We start from the raw sequence: 18,183 nt of genomic DNA on the forward strand, positions 1-18,183 counted from the left end.
GTGCAACGGACAGGTCAGCCTATTGAGGCAGCTACTTGGGAGTCCGAGTCGAATATGCGGAATAGATATCCCTACCTTTTTACCAGCCTAGGTACTTTTCTACGTTCGTTCGAGGACGAACGGTTGTTTTAAAGGAGGAGAATGTGATGACCCAAAAGGTCATCTTATATTTTAGAACTCGAATCTGCGCTCTTAAGCCTTAAAAATCTCATTTTTACCCTCCTCGATTTGTGTGCGCAATCCGGGTGTGTTTCCGAAAACCTTTTATGTTAAAACTGATGAAAATAAGAATTTATGCCTTAAAAGTTTATTTTAGTTGACTTCGGTCAATGGTTTTGGTAAACGGGCCCAAATTCATATTTTGACAGTCCCGGTGGATCCGTATTGAATTATGGGACCTGGGCATATGCCCGAAATCGAATTCGGAGGTCCCTAGCTCGAGTTATGAATTTTTGATGAAAATTAAAAGTCTGAAAATTATTTGTTTTTAAGAATTGAGTGATGTTTGGCATTGTTAGTACCGGGTCCGTATTTTAGTTTCGGATCCCGGTACATGTTCATTATAATATTTAAGACTTGTCTGTAAAATTTGGTGAGAAACGGAGTTGATTTGACGTGATTCGGATGTCCAGTTGAGAAGATAGAAATTTTAAAGTGTTCTTGAGAATTTCATTTGATTTGGTGCTAAATTTGTAGTTCTAGCTGTTATTTTGGCGATTTGATCGCGCGAGCAAGTTCGTATGATGTTTCTAGACCTATGTGTATGTTTGGTTTGGAGCCCCGAAGGCTCGGGTGAGTTTCGGATAGGCCACGGGATGTTTTGGACTTTGAAAAATCTGGTTTTCTACAGATTCTGGTGTTCTCGCATGTCCTTCTTCACGTTCGCGAAGGTCCTCTCGCGAACGCGAAGAGTAAACTGATGAGGCCAAAATTTTCTTCTTCGCGAACGTGAAGGCTTGGTCACGAACGCGAAGCGATGAGGCATTACCATTCGCGAACGCGACAAGCTCATCGCGAACGTGTAGTGTTAGGCACTGGGGGGAGTCGGCTTTTACTTCATCGCGAACGCGAGCAATGTCTCGCAAACGCGAAAACCAGGGGGTAGCCTATGCGAACGCGAACACTGTCTCACGAAGGCTTGGCTTGGCTCTTAACGAACGTGACAGTGGCCTCGCGAACGCGATGCACACTGTCGCCCAGCACTTTAAACATAATCCAACACGGGATTAAGCCATTTTTCACACTTTTCACAAAACAAACGGACTAGAGGCGATTTTCAAGAGTTGTTTTCTTCCCCAAAGTGTTGGTAACTGATTCTAAACCATTTTCTTTCAATTATCCATTACATTTTATGAATTATCAACCTAAAATCTAGAGTTTTCATGGTAGAATTAGGGGTTAGGGTAGAAACTAGGAATTTCAAAATTTTGGGGATTTAGACCTCAATTTGAGGTCAGATTCCAAAACCAATTATATATCCGGGCTCGGGGGTTAATGGGTAAATGAATTTTGGTCCGAACCTCGGGTTTTGACCAAGTGGGCTCGGGTCGATTTTTAACTTTTTGGAGGAAAATTTAAAAATTTTAATTTATGCAATATAATTGACTCTTTTAGCAATATTTGATATTATTGAGTCATTTTTGAATAGATACGAGTGGTTTGGAGGAGAATTCTAGAGGAAAAGATGTGATTGAGAATTAGTATACTATTGGGTTATATATACCCTTCCCGTCATACTTTGGAACAAATATACCCTTATTTTGGATGGAGTGCCACGTGGCAGCACCACATAAAAATGACCCATTTCTTTTTTTTTACCCGATCCATTTTAAAAGATATACCACCCGACCCGTTTTAAAATTCAGTTTTTTTAAAGCATATATTTTGTAAAAACTGATTTTCTTTTGTAAAAACTGGAAAAAAAATAAAGAAATTTGTAAAATATATATTTTTAAGTCTTTTCAGTTTTTTTAAAGTATTATTTTTGTAAAAAAACTGAAAAATAAATATTTTTTTGTAAAAAATGAAAAAACAAAAGACTCTCCTAAAGCAGTTGACAACATATGCATTAGTTTAAAAAAATAAAAATATTTTGCAAACTCTTTTTGTTTTTTCAGTTTTTACAAAAAAAATAATTTTAAAAAACTGAAAAAACTGAAATATATATATTTTAAAAATTCCTTTTTTCAGTTTTACAAAAAAAAAATTAAAATATATATTTTAAAAACTGAAAAATATATATTTTGTAAAAACTAAAATATATATATATATATATATATATATACATATATATATATATATATATATATATATATATATATATATATATATATATATATATATATATATATATATATATTAGTTTTTCAGTTGTTTAAAGTATTTTTTTGTAAAAACTAAAAAGAAAAAAAAGATTTTACAAAATATTTTCATTATTTTTAAACTAATGCATATGTAGTCCACTGCTTTAGGAGAGTCTTTTTTTCAGTTTTTACAAAAAAAAATATTTTTCAATTTTTACAAAAATAAAACTTTAAAAAAACTGAAAAGACTTAAAATAATATATTTTGCAAATTCCTTTTTTCCAGTTTTTATAAGAAAAAAATTCAGTTTTACAAAATATATGCTTTAAAAAAACTTTAAAAAGTGAATTTTAAAACGAGTAGGGTGGTGGGTTTTTTAAAACGGATCGGGTAAAAAGAAAATGGGTCGTTTTCATCTGGTGCTGCCACGTGGCATTCCATCCAAAATAAGGGTATATTTGTTCCAAAGTATGACGGGAAGGGTATATATAACCCAATAGTATAACTAGGGATATTCTTAGACCATTTTTGAAAGTACAGGGGTATATTTGGCCCTTTAGGCAGTGAATTTTTGATAGTTAATTTGAATTAATAATATCCATAAACAATGACCTCGTAACAAAACTCAAAGTAGTTTAGGAAAATAACTTTTGAATACCGATAGTGTGCTTTAGGCGTGCTTTTAATTAGTTTATCGCGGTTATGTATACGTTCGCATGGCATAATTGTGACTTTCAAAATTAAAATCGAAGTATATGTTCGCGCAACTTTGGTCAAAACAATCTTAATATAATAAAAATGTTATTAATTGTGTACACGTACGCGTGACATAATTTTGGCACAATAAACAATTCACACACGTGATTTGTTTCAAAGATAATTCTATATATTAATAATTAAAAGCGAATAGATAAAACATAAAAACCAATAAATCATAGTTTATCCAAAATTAACTCAAGCCAAGTTGTAGTCAATAAAGCGATCGTACTAGAACCACGGGACTCGGGGAATGCCTTACACCTTTTCTCCGGTCAAGAGAATTCCTTAACCGAACTTTATTTTCGCAGGCCAATGATAAAAAAGTCAAATCTTCCTTTGAATAGGGATTCAAATAAAAGGTGACTTGGAACACCCAAAAAATCAATTCCAAGTGGCGACTCTGTAAATAAAATAATCTCTACTCAAATTTGTCACTTCAATTGGAAAAACTCTTTAACCCACCGTCCAAAACATAACACATATCTTTTGGGGGTAGGAAATGGGTGTGACAATATTTATTCTTTTGTTTGTCAACATCAAAAATATATTCAACTAACTGAGCAATAAAAGTATTAGTAACTCGAAGAGGTTTAGTAAGACGCAAAAGTTCAAAGTCACAATGTAAATTTTAGTCCTATAATATTAGTTAACGAAGAGTAACGCCATCTTAAATTTGTATTATATTTTTTTACTTATTTATATTATTTATATTTAATGACATCAACGACTGGTTAAAGCTTTTAAGGGGGTAAAGATTCAAGCAACATTTTTCCTAATCATGTAGAAAAGTGAGGATGTCTCTTAACCAAATAGGAGCTACTATATTATAATGACCGAATGGATCGTGTTCACCCAAATTACTCTTCAATGCAAAAAGAAGTTGAAATTATTTTTTCTAACAATGCCATTATAAAGGAATCCAACAATGACATTTCTATCCAAAAAATTTCAAAATGATTTGTATCCTTGGAAGACGGGGAAAATATAGTGACAACACTGTTTTCAGAGGCGGCTTAACCCCAGGCCACTACAGCGGAAGCTTTAGGCCTCATCAAATTAGAGGTCCAAAAGCTACTCTTCTTATATGTAATTTAAATATTTATTGTACTTATTATTTGGTTTTGTTTTGTAGTTGGTTGAGAAAATTTTAATGAAAGTGAAAGACAATTAAATCTGCACTTGCTTTCTAGTTCTTCTCATTTCAACTTGAATAAATTTTATTTACGGCTCTAACTTTATAAGATATTTTCTTTCAAGGTCTCTGTAGGTACGCTTCAAGCTAATTAGATCGTAAAAAACTATAGTTGATTTGTTTATCATCTTTATAAATACAAATTCCCACATGATTGTTACTTTGGGAGGCAATGATATATACTGAGTTATATTGACGGTCATGTGAAAAAAAAATCAAAATTAACCTTAATAAAATTTTATCAAAATTTAGTGTTGTTTCAACATAGATTATATGAGTTGGTTACATCGTAAAGATTAAATTACATCTCAAAAAGTAAAAAGAATAAACTTTAAACAAAAATATCTAAAATTATTAAACAATAAGTTTAAGGCCTCTTATTATGACTTGTCTTTTGGCCTCCAACACCATTGAACCGCCTCTAACTATCTTTGTAAATTTTTAAAGTAATTTATGAACTAATTTCATACATAATTATTTGATACTTATTACTAATTTTAATCATACTCTTGTGATTTATTTGCAGGTTAGTAACAATGGTACTACTTTCAAGAGGAATATTAGTATCGACAACACGATTCCTGATCATGATAGAATAAATGATTTGAATGAAATGAACATACATTGGGAATATCGTTTATAGAGAAGTATTAGATAAAGTATTGTTCATTACATGTTTGTACCTTATAAAATTAAAATAAGTAAAATTATTTAACATTTATCTAAATAAACTTTTATTATTCAACTTTGTAGGTTTTCAATCATCCTAATCTCGTCATATTCTTTCGTATACAATTATTTACTCAAAGTTTTGTTTTAATAATATTAATATTATTTTATAAAATTATATATTACATGACTCGACGTACTCGTGCAACGCACGTGACGAGAAACTAGTATATATGTAGAAAATATTGGAAAACACGCTAAGCCGTCCTCAAATTTACAAGTATTTATCCTAATAAAGCTTCTAATCGCAGAACAAAAGTGTCTGTACTAAATAGTCTGAATATAATTGGAAATCTAGATTGTCCGACCTCAAACTTACAAAATCTGACCTATAGGCATTAGTCCCAGTGAAAATGAGCAAAGGTGAGAAACTAAAAATATCTATAGTAAATTTTCAACGATGAATGACTCAAGAAATGACAATTAGTAATTCTTTTTCTTTTTGACCGCTGATATTTGATTACTGGAGATTTGTGTGTGTTTATTCTTTATTAAATGCAAATGACAAACCATCCAAATTATGTCCATTTCATCGTCGTCGTGATTAACATATTAGTAAAACAAAATAATACAACAAGGGGTATATTACTTTTCAGTACTAATATCCAATAAAATATACACAGATTATTATATTCTGTCCATCTCGATAACGATGTGTATCTTCTAAATAGATATACTCCATTGAACAATTAGGTGTATACAGATGGAGTATGGACATTAATGTACCACGCCTTCAGCCATAGTATTGGTCTCCTAATTCAGACATTACCGTCCACAAACCAGAATTTGAAACATGGGTTCGATACTGAATTCTAAATTAATAATTTATACTTGTTTAATGAATTTTTAAGATAAATACATGAATTGGACCAAAGCGAATGAATTCGGCCGAACTCGTACTATATGGACTAACTCCGCCCCTGTCCACATAGACATTTTGTTTTGAAAGGCTTCACAGCATTTTACGAGCCCTTTTTTTTTTAAATGCCAAACAGGAAATTTAATTTAAAAATACTTCACCAACATAGTCTCTTGAATATTAAAACTTGGTTGCTTTAGTTCCAGTCTTCAGAGTTCCTGCAATCTTTTATTAGTTGCTCCCCACTTGTCTGTTTTCTTTTTGCTATTATTATTCTTTATCACGTCTACATATATTTTTATACTTATCCACTAGTTGACTTCTAAGTTTTGTTTATTTCCCCCCTGCTTATAGGGTTGTTCATAATTAAGCTTGAGATTAATTACTAGGTGAGAAAGGGCTGATCAGTTGTTCAACATGAAAATGGGCACAAAAGCCAAGAAAGAAAGCAGAATTAAGAAGTGCATAAAAGCACCCATCAGAGTTTTGATTAAAACCAGGGACTGCTATGTCCGAAGCATGATGGATTGTTCTGGCAGAATTGGCTATGGCAGTATGAGCTCATGTCCTGCAGTTCCACAACTCTCCTCTTTGCCCAGAAGTTTTAGCGTCAACTCTTCTGTGTCAAGTGGAGACGAAGACTTTAGGGAGCTGATTTGAATTGCTTCCAAAAGGAGTACACTTGTAAACAATGTGGAATTGGAACATCTGAGGCGACAATCCTTAACTAAAAATGGGGTGAATCGGAGTCGTTCTGTTGCCATCGGAAGAATCGATGAGGACAAGCCTTGTGATTTTGGTGAGGATGTTCTGGGGAAGACAGATGTTTATCCAAGAGCAAGAAGTAGAAGCTATGCTGATTCTTCTAGACAGAGTCCAAACAATAAAATCTAAAGAAGAAACAAACATGGCAGGCCGCAGGCTTTGATATACATCGCTTAATTAGTCCTCGCGCTTTTCTTTCTCTCTCCGGTTTTCGACTGTTTCTTGGGTTGTATTGTTGTTATTCCTCTTCCAAAGTTGTCATTTTTGCTGTTGTGTATAGTTCATTTAGCTGTAAATATATTCTCCATGTAACAAATATTGCATCTTTCATTCTCTGGTTGGCAGTTGCTTGCCTTTTCTCTTATTAATTACTATAATTGTTCCTCTTCTACTGGGGGTAATTTTATGGTAATCTTTGATAAAATAATCAATGTTAAGACAAATTCTAATGATCTCATCTGCTTACAATATAATAATACTATATGCCAAAAAAAAATCACTGTTTTAACGATCCTACACTGGCGGCCTTCATTACACAACTACTACCATTGTTCAAGGGTGCGAAGCTATGTTGGCCCAAGGGTGGTCAACTGACCACCGCCGAAAAATTATATTACATATAAGGTAAAATATTAGTTGTTATTGGTTAAAAATAGACTTTGAACACTCTTGCATAGCCCACTAGCAAAGAGTGTTCAAAATTTGAACACCTTTATTAAATTTCCTGGCTTCGCTACTGTTTGTTCACTTCGACTCCATCAGCATCACCACTTCACGACCACCTCAATCACCCTCCATTGACCACGACTACCATTGCTCATCATCTTATAACCAACATCCTCACGGCACTAGCTTTTAGAGTGTGTTTTATCAAACATATAGTTTTTACAACATCATTAAAATTAAATTTATATTTATATAATATTTACTCATTGAATTATTTGAATCTTATATGTATTAGTTGTTAAAGAAAGATAAATTAGACACATTCAAACGCTAAGCAATCTTAATTATCCAATTCAAAATTAAAGATAATCTCACAATACTCTGATTGTAACGTCATCTTTCTAACTTCAAGCCCATAGGAGATGGAAAGTGGAGGGTAGGTAAAAATCAAACCTCATTGATGGAAGTAAGAATATCATTAGTAAGCTTTTACTCAATTTTCGTTGGAAAGAAGCTGAGGCTCATATTTAATAAATTCGTTAATCTTTTTATATCTTATGTTTTTTATTGTTCAATGGCCACCCCCGATTAATTTGAAAAAAATAAAGTGTTCAACTTTCAGAGATTGCAGTTGAGGTCCATCATAGCTACTTTAATAACCCTCTAAAATTATTGTATAGGGTAAAATCAGTTTATATTAAATGCTCGAATGATAGCGTGACATGTAAAACTGGAGGCAGACGAAACATCAAGCGAGTGGAAACCAAGATCGAGGACAACAACCTCAGTTGGTACCAGGTAGATCCCGAAGGAAACATAATCAACGGGAGCAAACGAATATTTATCACCATATGACATTTAATGAAGAATATTCCTCAGTATTAAATTCACAAGCCGTTGCAGAGAATTTTGGCATTCATGATCTACCGTTACATATTCATCAATGAACCCATTATTGTCATTTAAGAGGGGCTTGATCCTAGGACCCTGTTCCCTAGGAATAACTATAAATAGTGACTTCAACAGCTGTTGTAGGACAGGAAAATTCTGACAAACTTATGCTACATGCATATTGTTTCCAAACTAAAGAATATTTTATTTTCTGTCTAACGTCATTCTTATTGCTGCCTTCGAAAGACTTGCTCCAGGAACGAAACTATCTGCTATTTTATCTCGATTCTGATGGTAAGCATCAACGCATTTTATTTAATTCATTAATTATTTTTGGGACCAAATCAATTCATTTGTCTATAAACCACGCTATAAATTCAACTGTATCATTTTACGGGGAAACAATTATTGTGATGGTGTCAGAGTTTAGGAAATTTTCTATATTATTCAATGAATGAATAGTACTCTGTACAGTGTGTATATTTATACAAACCCTTTGGGCAAAAATGTAAAAACTTTATTCTATAACCTACAGTTGCATCCTACCTGATTGGTTCTTGCCTAACAAACATGTGGATAATACTAAAATAAAGAAAACAAATAAACTACTTTATTTACACGTATTTGGTATATAATTTACTGGAAGGTTAAAGTGGTATCTAGATGAAGTGCTATTGTTATATTGATTGGGCCCAGAATTATTTGTGTGGGCTCAATTCCTGTCTCTATGATGGTCCATTTGTTATAAGGAGTTGGGTCGCTGGACCGAGTCGACCAGAACTCTCCTTAAGACCTATGTGGTCTGAAACTTTGAATTAAGCTCATTCATCTCTTTCCCCTTTTTCTTGTCCGAGCTCAATCCAAAATTAGGGTTCATGGATCGAATATAATTTATGGTGGCAACACCCCCCCCCTCCCCCCCCCTCAAGTTGGAAGGGTGGGAACACACGCCCAACTTGTGAAGAAAGGAGTGATGAAGAGATCCTGGGAGTGCCTTTGTGAAAACGTCGACTAGTTTAGAAGGCGAGGGAACAAACATGAGAGAGATTAAGCCGGCCAAGAACTATTGCCGCACAAAATGACAATCCAGTTCGACATGTTTTGTGCGTTCGTGGAAGATAGGATTTTTGGCGATATGAATAGCTGCTTGGCTCTCGGAGTGAACGGTGACCAGCAAAAATAGTGATACAGACAGATCCTGAAGAAGACAAACAAGCCAAGTGATTTCTGAGACTACCCGACTCATGGAGCGATATTCTACTTCAGCCGATGAGAGAGAGATGAGGGGTTGCTTTTTGGATTTCCATGAAACCGGTGAGCCACCAAGACTAATAAAATACCCATTGACTGAACGACGAGTGTCCGGACAAGATCCCCAATCGGAGTCCCAAAAAGCGAGGAGCTGGAAGGAAGAAGTGGAGTTAAAATATAAACCAAGACCCGGATTGCCCAAGAGATAGCGGAGACAGTGCACGGCAGCATCAAAATGAGATTGACGAGGGGTTTGTATGAACTGGCTGAGTCTCTGAACTGCAAAAGAGATATCCGGCCGCGTATGTGTTAAAATATTTAGTTTACCAACCAGACATCTATAGACTGTGGGGTCAGACAGTAGATCGTCGGAATCTGCCTTCAACTTGCAATAAGGGTCCAAAGGAGAGGAAGTAGTCAAGGAATTAAGACAATCAAATTCAGCAAGAAGTTCAAGGGTAAACTTCCTTTGACTCAATGTTAACCCTTGTTGCTCTCTCATAATTTCCATACCAAGAAAAAAATATGTCTCACCAAGGTCTTTAATCTTAAATTCTGAGTCAAAAATTTTTTTTAGAAGTTGTAATTTAGTAGGGTCATCACATGTAAGTAGAATGTCATCGACATAAACTGCAACAATAGAGACACCAGAATCTGTGTTTTTGAAAAATAGTAAATAATCATTGAGCGAGTGTGTGTATCCTTTAAAGTTGAGGGCTGCAGTAAGCCTAGCATACCATTGCCTAGATGCTTGCTTCAGCCCATAGAGTGATTTCTTTAACCTGCAAACAAGGTTAGGCCCAAGCACAGTCATACCTGCAGGAATTTTCATATAAACTCTTTCCTGCAAATCACCATGAAGAAAAATATTATTAACATCCAATTGAAATAAAGACCACCATTTCTTAACTGCAATTGCCATAAGGCATCAACTGTAGTCATTTTAACTACGGGAGAAAAGGTCTCATTGTAGTCTATCCCTTCTCTTTGTGTGTCTCCTCTTATAGCTAATCGAGCTTTGAGCCTTTCCACACTTCCATCTGATCTATGTTTCACTTTGTAGACCCATTTACTAGACAAAGCTTTCATTACTTTAGGTAGTTCCACTACTTCCCAAGTTTTATTAGCCTCCAAAGCAGCAAATTCATAAGCCATTGCTACTTGCCAACCAGATTGTAACATTGCTTGTGTAAAAATGGTTGGTTCTAATATGTGGGAAATAGAATTTAGGAAAGTTTGATTGGTTGAAGAAAGGGCTGAAAAAGGAAGAACATTAGGTTGAATGCTAGCTGCAAAACAAGTAGATGTTAGATCAGTCAAATAAACAGAGTTACACACATAATCTGCCAGATATGAAGGTGTTTTATGTGTTCTAAGATATTGTCTTAGTGCAGGCTAAGAAGGTGCTTGAGGAGTAGGATGCGCAGATCGTGAAAGAAGAGGAGTAGATCCGACAGGAGTAGAAGGTGCAGACCTGGCAGGAGAAGGAAAGAACTAGATTGATTGGAATCCAAACCAGGAGAAAGAACTGGAGATGGTGACTGAGGAGCTGAAGACAGTGATTCAAGAGATGAAGTGATAAAATGGGGAGATGGGGGAGGGAATTCAGGGGAAAGAGTGTCTGGATCAACTGGTGAAGGTAAAACTGGAAAGACTTCATGAATAGAAGGATTTGTTGAAAAAGAAAAGTGATCTTCATAAAATATAACATCTCTAGAAACAAATATTTTCTTGGTAGAAAGGTCTAAAAGCTTATACCCCTTCTTCCCAAAGGGATATCCCAGAAAAATACACTTCATAGCCCTAGGATCAAATTTAGTTCGATGATAGGATAGGGTTGCAGCATAACATAAACAGCCAAATGACCTTAGGTGATTAAAAGAAGGACGGGATCCAAACAAAATCTCATAAAGAGATTTGAGTCCCAAAACATTTGAGAGAAATCGATTAATCAGAAAAGTGGCGGTCAAAACACATTCTCCCCAATACATAATAGGAACATTAGACTGAAATAGTAAGGCCCTACTAGTTTCCAATAGGTGTTTGTATTTGCGCTCTACCACACCATTCTGTTGGGGTGTGGAAACACATGAAGTTTGGTGTAAAATTCCTTTGGAAGAAAAATATTCTGAGGAAATGGAACTGGTACCTAACTCCAAAGCATTATTAGATCTTACAATTTTAACCTTAGTATTAAGCTGCCTTTTCACCATGGCAAAAAAAGATTTTAGGACTGAAAAAGCATTACTCTTAGTTTTCAAGAGGTATGTCCATGTTCCCCTGCTAAAGTCATCAACAATAGTGAGGAAATACTTGAATCCATTATGAGTTTGGGCTTTGTAGGGCCCCCATGTGTCAATATGAATAAGCTCAAATATAGAAGTAGAAGAAATACTGCTAGAATGAAAAGTAAGCTTAGATTGCCTTGCCTAACTCAGATGGTCCATTTGTTATAAGGAGTTGGGCCGCTGGACCGGGTCGACCAGAACTCTCCTTAAGACCTATGTGGTCTGAAACTCTGAATTAAGCTCATTCATCTATTTCCCCTTTTTCTCGTCTGAACTCAATCCAAAATTAGGGTTCATAGATCGAACATAGTTTATGATGCCAACAGATGGCTCAATTAATTTTCCTTTGGCACTTTATAAGCTTTCCTTAATTAAACAGCAAATAAGAAGCGATCATTTACCCTTTTCATTGGTCCTCTTTCTAAGAAAATATACCTCGAGTTGGCCAAGCCATTCTCAATCATTTCGCAAGTTTTTGTGCAAATTTATTTTCTAGAAAAGTATAAATAGATTATCCCAATTTACTTTTGTAATCCATTCATAGGGAATCGTGAATCCCTCTTAACAACATATTTTTAGAACCATGAAGGAGGTAAAAGGGGACTATTTACTTTCAATCACACAGACAACATTTTTTTAATCTAAGCTAGATTACAAGTTATACTTAGTAATTACGAGTTATATCAAAACGTCTGTCTTTATATGCACTAAAACATTAGTTGTTTTTCGTAATCACTTCCAAATAGCATACCCAGTAGTATTTATCTGGTGTGGAATAGCACGTTTATGTTTTCAACATATGTCAATTGCGTAGATCTTCCATCTTAAAATAGAGTGAGCGGAAAATGGAAAAGGGAAAAATGTATTTTTTTGAATTTTCCTCTTTGATAATGGGACATTGTCCCATATCGGAGGAGGAAAAGAGTTTTGATGGGTATATATACAATTACACTTCTTCTAGCTCTTAAAGAGTTGGGAAGAAGGTAAGCCTCGCGCCTCGTTGTCGCTCGGTGATCACGCCCAACTATGCCTTATAAAAAGGACTAAGCGGTCGTTGCAAATATAATCCGGTTTACAAGTCCGGAGTCGAATCCTACAGAGAACTAAGGCTTAACTACAGTTGTTTAATATCGCTAAGAAATACAAGTCCAAATAATTTCCTAATTATAAAGATTATAATATTTATTTTTATCTAATTAAATAACAAATACTAGAAAGCACTAAAACTATCAATTAACATGGATGAAATTATAGACAAGACTAAGGAGGTCTAGAGTTATGATTTCTCCAATTGTCGGAATCCTTTCCGCTACGTTTCCTATAAATTTACCTAAGTCTTCTCTATCGACCATGAGCACTCTAAATGTCGTAACTCTCTCCCGAGTAATTACCACAATTTACTAGGCATATTTTCCCGAATTACACTAGCTGGCATTAAGTACAGCTCACTCAGATCGCATCAAGGTTTCGTTATCCCTAAATCCACCTTTAAACCTCTGTATTGATCCCTCATATACGTTTAGGAGTGATGTTGTTCAACAACTACCTAAATATGTACTCTCTCCCGAGTAATACATACTAAATAGGCACAGCTAATTGAGGGCCCTTCAATCAACCACAAGAATAATATAGTTGAACAAATAGAGAAAATACTATGGCAAATCTATATTAACGTAACAAGAAAATCATCCTTCAATAGGTTCCATCAAAACCCTAGATTAGGATGTTAGCTACTCATACTCATAATAACAATATCCCAAATATTTTGCATAATTAAAATACAGAGTAAATATGAAAAGATATAGAAATAGATGATTCTAACTCCCAAGAGGTGATTCCACCAGCTCTCCTTGCCTCTAGCTGCCCCAAAACGTGGCTGTTGATAGAACTCCCTTTTGGCTACTAAAAACCACCCCCTTCCAAGTGGTGTTTTAGGTCTATTTATATGTGTAGAAGAAACTCTAAACATGTGGGCCGGGTCCTAGTCAAACTCGGAACGAATTAAGTCTTCAAAACTCGGATTGGACCTGGCGTTAGGACTGGCGTCGCCAGCCTAACGCCTGGAATTTGGCTGGCCTCGCCAGGCTAAAGCCTGGTTCAGCCCGGCCTTAGGCTGGCCTCGCCAGGCTAAAGCCTGGTCCAGCCTGGCCTTAGGCTGGCCTTACCAGGCTAAAGCCTGGTCTCTCCTTTTCACTATTCTCGAGCACACTTTCAATGTTTAAGTATCCCTTTTGCTCTACTTTCATCTCCAATTCACCTACACATAAAATAGACTCTATTATGCACAAATAAAGTGTAATTTATCATTAAAGCATGTAAAATGTAAGGCACATAATGTACGAAACTATGAAATTATAGCCACACATCAATACCCCGCACTTAAACATTGCTCGTCCTCGAGCAATCAAACTACACTTATAGATACGGCCTTTTTAAGCAATTCTCCTAACTCATTACACCAAGAATTTTTAAAATAGTTTAAGCACACAAGTGTGACATCCTCGCCTCAAGATTCGACTCACAAATACCATGCCTTATTCATAATTCACTTACTTACTCCAACATGGATGTCAACAACATTACCTTTCCTTCATGAATCATGTGCCCTCACCCAATCAAAGAGCTTAGTTCCACACACGATGAATTTTAAGAACATAGGAACTCAAGATAGACAAAATTCACTCGCTCTCAGAAATAACATCCATATGCCATACCATAGGCTTGCCCGTAGTGTAATACTCTACTAATCGAGTTCATTCAGTCTAAGATCAAGTAGGGCTTTATTGGTTGTAATGTAGGCTGCGGGTCGGGTAGGATACATTTGGATATGAGTGACTACACCTCCCTTAAGTACTTTAATACATATACTTTAACAATGAAGCCCATACTTATGTCAAACCATAACTCCACCTTCACCTCAATATATATTAACTTCATATTTCTTTAAGCACAATTACATCAAGAGTCACCACTATCAAGGAATATTTTTCACAACAATATAGCTAATTTTTCTTTTCTTTCTTTTTCAATTCAAGTGGCTCATACTTTTTCAAAATAGTGCACCTTTCTCCTTATTTCATTAGTTCCATACCAAAGCCGAACCAACCACCCCACACTTTAACTTTTACAAAGTTCATAACAATTCAAGTGCCCGTGAGAGGTGAAAAGGTTCAAATATATGGTCGATTAAAACAAAGGGGTACGACTTGTAATGTGGTTACCAAAGAAACAATATTATAGGCTCAACGGGGTTAACTACGGTACATAACATTTAGGTGGGTAAACTTTATATATCTGGCTTAACAAAGAAATGCCTATATCACTTCCTAAACTGAATAATACTACTATTTCGCTTTGCAAACACACGGGACAAGTTCTAGACATCAAATGCAATGCATACAATACATATAAAACCTCACACATACATGGCACATAACTCACTCAGGATTGGTTTCATCGCGACATTCCAGTCAAAACAGTTAAGCAAATTAGGAATCTACGATTTAAGGTACTTATGCGAGAGTCAAAACCCGAGCCTAAGCGTCACAACCATAGTACTAACTGTTCTCAAGGCATAACAAAGTTAAGAGATATTGCTTCAATTCAATTCATGGCACAATGGTTCCTATTCCTAAAAACAAATAAAACTAACTGCACCCGGTTCAAACAAAACCCTTGAAAAAGAACCGCGGTACAAAGAAAAATCAAGGGAGAATTGCTACACTACTTAACAAAAGAAAATCTTTTTGTCTTTTTTCTTTTGACTTAAATCCCTCAAGAAAATTGTCTAATAGATCCATCGTCGGGAAAAGTTCAATCTTTTCTATTTTTGTTCTCTAAAAAAAATATTCAATTAAACTAACACAATTAAAATAGCATAGAAAGTCACCTAGACAATCTCCTCACCCCACACTTAAAATTATGCATTGTCCCCAATTCACATCATAACTAATAAGAGGGTAAAAGAAACTCCCTGGTAGGCCAAAGGCCGAAGCACTAGTAACTCATGGGGTACTCAGACTTCTCCCAGACTTGGTCCTTCGTGCGGGTACCTCACACTTAGTTCCAACCATCTGGTTTGCTGTTGTATCCTTCCAATATCTTTGTTTCCATGCTCCTAGAAAAGCAAAAATCGACACTACAAAAATAATAAAAACAAATAATAATAAAATAAAGCAGTAAAGCTGGGTTTCCTCCCAACAAGCGCTTGATTTAACGTCGCGGCACGACACAAATCACTTTCTGCCTCCACTTTGAACTTATGAATTGGACCTCAAGTTTTGATTCTGCTCTATGATCATGCTCCTGGGGTGGTGGAATGAATCTGACTGGCCCAATAAAATAATGTAGTATTCTGCACTTCTTGGCCTTTAGATGAGATGTGTATTCCCGACTTTCTGGCAAGAAGCATTTCAGAATGTAGGCGCCTTGTTCCTCATTCCTTGACTCCTCAAGTGGCTCGGATGACTCTATTTCTATATCATCATCCAAACACAATGTGGAAAAATGCTTGGAGTGTGGACCAATGCGTTCAACTACATGAACATTGGGACTGTCTACATCCTCAAAACTAATGACACTAGAGTCAACTAAATATGTATCATCAATGTCCTTGCTTGACTCTAGTATCTCTTCTACAACATCGGCATCATCAAATTCTAGTTTGTTGGTTTGGTCAAATTCTACTCTCAACTCCTCCATTATAATGGCAATTTCTGCAGCCCATTCATGCTCTTCTTGGCTATTATCCACAATATAAGCTTGTTGCACTTTACAATGTTCACTTAGTTTATTAGCTTGAGCCTCCAAATTGTGAATAGTTGCCTCTTGCCTTTGTATCTGCAGTAATTTCTCATCATATTGTTCCATGATGACCTTTAACATATCTTTGATCTCCTTCAGGTCAGCTTCCCAAGATTCTTTATTCTTATTCACTTCACATGAAAATATAGAACCATTAAAGTAAGGGGTTGGGGGAGTATAAGACATATAAGCACAACCATGAAAGTGACCATCTTGACCACCACACATATCACACACATTCCACACATAAGATTAAGTTGGTACACATAACTCGCTCTCAGGAATATTTTGATAATTTTGCCATGGGTAGTTTCCTCCACAATATGCATAAGGAGGATCAATAGTAGAATTACCAACATCAAAACTGTCATAATTCCAAGATGCCATGTTTCTAAAATCAACAAGTAAAACAAAAATAAAAAAATTCAAATACAAGAAAAAAAAGTTCAAACTTGCAACCTAGCAATATGTATACCTACATCTATACCGTTAGTTCCCTGGCAACGGCGCCAAAATTTGATCACGCCCAACTATGCCTTATAAAAAGGACTAAGCGATCGTTACAAATATAATCCGGTTTACAAGTCCGGAGTCGAATCCCACAGAGAACTAAGGCTTAACTACAGTTGTTTAATATCGCTAAGAAATACAAGTCCAAATAATTTCCTAATTATAAAGATTATAATATTTATTTTTATCTAATTAACTAACAAATACTAGAAAGCACTAAAACTATCAATTAACATGGATGAAATTATAGACAAGACTAAGGAGGTCTAGAGTTATGATTTTCCCAATTGTCGGAATCCTTTCCGCTACGTTTCCTATAAATTTGCCTAAGTCTTCTCTATCGACTATGAGCACTCTAACTGTCGTAACTCTCTCCCGAGTAATTACCACAATTTACTAGGCATATTCTCCCGAATTACGCTAGCTGAAATTAAGTACAGCTCACTCAGATCGCATCAAGGTTTCGTTATCCCTAAACCCACATTTAAACCTCCGTATTGATCCCTCATATACGTTTAGGAGTGATGTTGTTCAACAACTACCTAAATATGTACTCTCTCCCGAGTAATACATACTAAATAGGCACAGCTAATTAAGTGCCCTTCAATCAACCACAAGAATAATATAGTTGAACAAATAGAGAAAATACTACGGCAAATCTATATTAACGTAACAAGAAAATCATCCTTCAATAGGTTCCATCAAAACCCTAGATTAGGAAGTTAGCTACTCATACTCATAATAACAATATCCCAAATATTTTGCATAATTAAAATATAGAGTAAAGATGAAAAGATGTAGAAATAGATTATTCTAACTCCCAAGAGGTGATTCCACCAGCTCTCCTTGCCTCTAGCTACCCAAAACCGTGGCTGCTGATAGAACTCCCTTTTGGCTGCTGAAAATCACCCCCTTCCAAGTGGTGTTTTAGGTCTATTTATATGTGTAGAAGAAACCCTAAACGTGTGGGTCGGGTCCTAGTCAAACCCGGAACGAATTAAGTCTTCAAAACTCGGATTGGACCTGGCGTTAGGCCTGGCGTCGCCAGCCTAACGCCTGGAATTTGGCTGGCCTCGCCAGGCTAAAGCCTGGTCTCTCCTTTTCACTGTTCTCGAACACACTTTCAACGTTTAAGTATCCCTTTTGCTCTACTTTCATCTCCAATTC

This window comes from Nicotiana tomentosiformis, chromosome 2, assembly GCF_000390325.3.
Source record: "Nicotiana tomentosiformis chromosome 2, ASM39032v3, whole genome shotgun sequence".
Classification (NCBI taxonomy): domain Eukaryota; kingdom Viridiplantae; phylum Streptophyta; class Magnoliopsida; order Solanales; family Solanaceae; genus Nicotiana; species Nicotiana tomentosiformis.